This window comes from Salmo salar, chromosome ssa11, assembly GCF_905237065.1.
Source record: "Salmo salar chromosome ssa11, Ssal_v3.1, whole genome shotgun sequence".
NCBI classification, from domain to species: Eukaryota; Metazoa; Chordata; class Actinopteri; order Salmoniformes; family Salmonidae; genus Salmo; species Salmo salar.
Genome location: NC_059452.1, coordinates 74,751,496 through 74,758,243, shown reverse-complemented (window position 1 = coordinate 74,758,243; position 6,748 = coordinate 74,751,496).

Here is a 6,748-nt window from a genome sequence, read left to right as displayed (position 1 = left end):
TCATGACGTTGCCCTGCATTCAGGAGGAAAGTTATTAGAAGTCATGAACCATGATCACACCACGTACGACTGGTTCAGTGCTTAGAGGGTACTTCCGTTGTGAGGTTAGCTCCTCCGTGGATAACATAGCTATGAAATAGACGTCTTCATACCTACGGCCACTACAATAGTGGAAGACAGTGACTTGTAGTAAAACCACTACAGACTCCTTCAACAACAACTCTGACTGACCTCCGGGCATTGACCTGAAAATTACCTGATTACGTCAGACTCATTCTGAACAAGTTGTAGTCTACCAGGATACTTGGTTTTCTTCCCTTGACATGTGCGCTTGTGTAAGCATAAACGCACATGTACAACGGAACATCCAATTAGGATTTATGCTAGGATCACTTAAGGGTTCGAGCAAAATACCAGCCTTAGTAAAGTTGAACATTTACTTTGAGGCCTTTGACTCTACAGCTACAGTAATCACCAGTTTTCTTCCCAGAAGTCCCTGTAGACTGCCCAAAACTAGTGCCTTACAGCTGTAGACTTATGTAGTTATCAACTTAGGATAGTGCCCTAAGCAACACACCGCAAATTAGGAAAGCCCTAGATATGACATTAGACAATGCCATGATAGGGTCATTTTGCCAAGACCATGGACGTATATAGAATACAGTCCAATTAGATGATTAATGTGGCATAACTATATTTTGTTTTGTGTATGCTTTCATTTATTTTGTTTCATTTTCTTCGACACTTAGAAAGTGATGGAGCCATAAACAACTTCCCCATACAACCGTCAGTTAGTGCCACACCACCGCTTATTTGTGAGGAAATGTAATGATATATTTCATGTGGTGCGTTGTTAACATCTGCCTAAGTTACTGCCCAGATCTTCCAGTCTGGACGACCAGACGACGGGTCCGGAACGGAGATCCTAATCCGGACATCCCCTGCCCAACCTTGGAGCGGACTTCTTCATTTGCAGACATCCTACCCGGGTCGACCACCAGAGGGGTAATGCAACTTTGGTCCGCAACCCGGTTCCTCAACCCGGACATCCCCTGGCCATTCCTGTGATGCTTTGCAGCTTCCAAAAACCCTACCAAGGTAGACCACCAGAGGGGGGACTGCAAAAGCGATCACCAACTGGACATCTGCTGCCCAGCCTTGGAGCGGACTTCTTCATTGGCAGAAACCCTACCCGGGTCAACCACCAGAGGGGAACCACAACGATGGTCCACAACCAGGACAACCCACGGTAATTGTTATGTTGGTTTGCAACGTGCAGGTTAATCGCAAGATCGAACCCAACAAGGGGGGACTGTCATGACGTTGCCCTGTTGGTGAGGTTAATGACCTCCATAAATACCTTTCCCCCTTTTCTCTCTCTACTCTACAGATTGGACTCTTGGAAAGCCCTTTGTTAACATAGAGAGAGTCTGGTAACATCAAAAGGTTGGGAACGGAACCATATTTCGGTAATCCAACCAGTTGAAAATATCCCTTGGTACTTAAACCTGTTAGGGACAGATGTTCCGCTAGCGGAACGCCTCACCAAGCAGAATGCCTCACTAATATCCAATGAGCGTGGCGCGAAATACAAATACCTTAATCTTGAGCGTCTCGTCCCGTAAGCGGGATCAGCATCCAGCGAAAAACTCCTAGCGACATTAGCATAACGAAATTTAATATATTTTTTTTCAAATATAGGACTGTCTCATATCGTTTTATAGATACACCTCTCCTGAATCGACCCACGTCGTCCGATTTCAAAACGGTTTTACAGGAAAAACAAAACATTAGATTATGTTAGAGGAGTACATGGTAAAAGTAGCAACATAGCCATTTTCCGACCAACCACATGCATCACAAATAACCAAAAAACAGCTAAATACAGCACTAACCTTTTACAAACTTCATCAGATGACACACCTAGGACATCATGTTACAAAATGCATGCATTCTTTTGTTCAATAAAGTTCATATTTATATATAAAAACAGCATTTTACATGACGTTGACTAACTATTTTCCCTCAAATGCATCCCGGGAAACAGTGCTACAATTTACTGAATTACTATTCGAAAACATTTTTAAAATGTAATATTGTCATTCTAAGATTTATAGATGAATATCTCTTGAAAGCACCTGTCATACCAGATTTAAAAATAACTTTACTGGGTAATCACACTTTGCGATAAAAGGGGATGCGATACTCAGAAAATTAGCTAGTAATTCCAGCTCGGCGCCATCTTGGAACAATCGCATATCACATCTAATCTTGTATACTATTGTCAATAATCCCTTACCTTTAGTTGTCTTCATCAGAAAGCACTTCCAGGAATCCCAGGTCCACAACAAATGTATTTTCGGTCGAAAAAGTCCATCCTTTATGTTCCATTAGCTTGCTGTTGTTAGCGCGTCTGAAGGCTGTATCCAAATGCTCCGTCGGGCACGAGACAGCGGTTTCGAAAAATAACATTTTTCCCCCATTTAGGTTCGTTCAAACATGTCAAACGATGTATAACATAAATCTTCAGGGCCTGTTTCAACAAGAGAGCCAATAACATTCGAGGGGGACGATTGTATTGTGTTTCAAAACGTTTCGAAAGGAGGGGGTAGACAGGGCCGCCGGCGTCATAATGGTGATGGCCCTCCCCCTGTGACCAATTTCCACAGCGTCTCATTCATTCAGTTTCGACAGTAGAAGGCTCAAAACACTTTGTAAAGACTGGGGACATCTAGTGGAAGCAATAGAAAGTGCTCAATGAACGATAGCTAACGGTGTGATTAATAGGGAAAGATGTGAAGTTGAGTCCACAATTCAGAATTCCACTTCCTGTTTCAATCGGTCTCGGGGTTTTGACTGCCATATGAGTTCTGTTATACTCACAGACACCATTCAAACAGTTTTAGAAACTTTAGGGTGTTTTCTATCCACGGGAATTAATATATATGCATATCCTAGCTTCTGAGTTTGATTAGTAGCCCGTTGAAAATGGGCACCATTTATTTTTCAAAATGCGCTGTGGCGCCCCCTATCCTAGGGTGAGCCCAAAAGGTTAAAAATGCTATAACTTCAATTTCTCAAACATATGACTATTTTACACCATTTTAAAGACAAGACTCTCGTTAATATAACCACATTGTCAGATTTCAAAAAGGCTTTACAGCGAAAGCAAAACATTAGATTATGTCAGGAGAGTACCCTGCCAAAAATAAATCACACAGCCATTTTCAGAGCAAGCATATATGTCACAAAAACCAAAACCACAGCTAAATGCAGCACATTTATGACATTAGGTTAACGATAAATGTATGCTTTGTTCAATCAAGTTCATATTTATATCAAAAAACTGATTTTCACATTAGCATGTGATGTTCAGACCTAGCATACCCACCACAAACTTCCGGTGAATTTACTAAATTACTCACAATAAACGTTTACAAAAAACATAACAATTATTTTAAGATTTATAGATACAGAACTCCTTTATGCAATCACGGTGTCAGATTTTAAAATAGCTTTTCGGCGAAAGCACATTCGGCCATCACAGGCTAGCTAATTTGACACCCACCAAGTTTGGTGCTCACTAAACTCAGAATTACTATAAGAAAAATTGGATTACCTTTCCTGTTCTTTGTCAGAATGCACTCCCAGGACTTTTACTTCAACAACAAATGTTGTTTTGGTTCGAAATAATCCATAGTTATATTGAAATAGCTCCGTTTTGTTCATGCGTTGAGGTCACTATCCGAAGGGTGACGCGCCGGTGCATTTCGTGACAAAAAAAATCAAAATATTCCATTACCGTACTTCGAAGCATGTCAAACGCTGTTTAAAATAAATTTTTATGCTATTTTTCTCGTAAAATAGCGATAATATTCCAACCGGGCGACGTTATATTCATTCATAGACTGAAAGAAAAACATGGAGTCGTCTCGTGCATGCGCACTCCAGTGTCATTGTTCCCTGCCTGACCACTCACAAAAACTCCTCCTGTTTTTCGCCCAGAGACTGGAGAGACGTCATTCCACTTTCTGGTGCCTTCTGAGAGCCAACAGAAGCCTTAGAAAATGTCACGTTACAGCAGAGATGCTGTATTTTTGATAGAGATGCCCTAGAAGGAGAACAAATTGTCAGACAGGGCGCTTCCTGTATGGAATCTTCTCAGGTTTTGGCCTGCCATATGAGTTCTGTTATACTCACAGATTCCATTCAAACAGTTTTAGAAACTTTAGAGTGTTTTCTATCCAAATCTACTAATTATATGCATATTCTAGTTTCTGGGCAGGAGTAGTAACCAGATTAAATTGGGTATGTGTTTTATCCGGCCGTGAAAATACTGCCCCCTATCCCAAACAGGTTAAAGAATATGATGTGAGATCAGTTGTAATCTGAGACATTATTACTGAGGATAGGACGACATAAAGTCTATCTTGGAAAATCTACACATGGAATTGCTGTGCAATTTAAATGTTTAAATATGAAACTATTTGTGAAAAGATGAAATGTAATTTTAGCTTCTAAATGAGAGAATTGTTTTCATAAGTGAACTATGCTCACTCAGTGGCCCCGCCCAGGCATCGGTTGTGAACTATGAAACACGCCCTTCTCTCCCCCACTACAAAAGTGTCATCGCCATGTGTGTAGGAGGCAGGGAAGTCAGGCGCAGGAGAAACCAACTTGGTATCACTGGAGTTGTTTTAATAAAATAATAAACAAACAATGAACTCCAAAACCAAAATGTACATAAAATAACATGGGCAACAATACCCGTAGCTCACTACCACAAAATACACGACACAAAATAAATTCAAGCAATCTCGGACAAGGACATGAGGGGAAACAGAGGGTTAAACACACAACAGGTAATGAATGGGATTGGAAACAGGTGTGTGTGAAAACAAGACAAAACCAATGGATAATGAAAAATGGATCAGTGATGGCTAGAAGACCGGTGATGTCGACCACCACTCGAACAAGGAGGGGCATCGACTTTGGCAGAAGACAAAAAGCCCATTGACAAAAATCAACCTCTTGTGTTCCCGATGTCGTGAGGACTGCTGTCCATATGTTTAAAAGGGCTAATATCAACTACAGAACTAAGCCAACCTCAGCGTGAGCTCTGGTTGTGAATGGTTGAATGACTACAACCTAACGAAATTAACATTGTGTTCCTGATGACGTGAGGACTGATGTCCATACGTTTCAAAGGGCGAATTTCAACGTGGAGGTGACGATCGACACGCTGGAAGGATGAATTTTGACTATACCAGCCAGAATATAGCATGAGTTTATAGTACGGAAACTTGGTATGAACTTTGAACTCTTATTCACTAAAGAAGTGATACATCCTGGGCGTCGAGTTATCAGCAGCAGCTGTGGACGTGCGTGGCCTGGGAAGGGACGGAGAATCTCTTCGGAATGACAGAGTGCTACGTCGTATCCATTCTACCACCAGACAACAGGGTACTAAAACGTATGTGTTCTACAACCAGACGACAGGGCACTACAAAGTTCCCGTTCTACCATATTCTTCAAAGGACAGGAGAGATCTCTACTGGGCAACCCAGCCTTCCATCTTCGACCAATCTATCGAAGCACAGCTCAGAGTAAATATATTTATTGCATTTTCCTTTTTCGAATGGGCAGTTATTTAGAATGCATAAGATTCTGTATTTACGATTGCATAGCTTCATAAGTTCCGATAGAGACCCAATCCTTTTGTTCCTCAGTCTTCCCGCTCCTTCATTCAAACCCAACCCACTTTCTTTGTGTAACCACCCGTCATATCAGTTTCGTCCGCTAGGGACATTTTCTTTTATGACATAATTAGTAATCAATGTATGATCTGTGTGAATATTTAGTAAATAAATAATTAAACCAAATGTTGTATTGCTGATTTCAACTTGTTAGCCAGGGTTCGTGAAGATAACCAAGAATATTATGACATTCAGATGAGACTGAATAAGGTGACGATTAATAATTGACTGCTATTGATATAAAAGATTACCAGGTCTTTAAGAGTTTATTCGGAAGGCAACAGCTCTATAAACATTCTTCCATGGTGCCCCCGAATTCCTAGTTAATGACATTTACATGACAAGTAATCAGGTAATATTAATTAAAGAGAATTGATTTGATAAAATAACATGTCATATATCACGTAATCCATAGTAAAGACACGACACTGTCATCAAGACAAAGGATGGCTACTTTGAAGAATCTCAAATATAAAATATATCAATGATGGTGAAAGATGTCCTCAATGATCACACATGGGATGGAATCATTTTTTTTTAATGGTAAAGTTTGATGGATAATGCAAATGTATTGCCTAATTTTGAAACATGCGTCTTGCATTTTTTGGGGCTATTGGATTTAACTGGTTGTTAAAATAACTATTTATTTTTATATTTTTTTAGTTCACCTTTATTTAACCAGGTAAGCTAGTTGAGAACACGTTCTTATTTACAACTGCGACCTGGCCAAGATAAAGCAAAGCAGTGCGACACAAACAACAACACAGAGTTACACATGGAATAAACAAGCGTACAGTCAATAACACAATAGAAAAAAAAGAAAGTCTATATACAGTGTGCAAATAGTGTGAGCTGGTAAGGCAATAAATAGGCCATAGTAGCAAATTAATTACAATTTAGCCGATTAACACTGGAGTGATAGATGAGCAGATGACGATGTGCAAGTAGTGATACTGGTGTGCAAAAGAGCAGAAAAGTAAATAAAAACAATA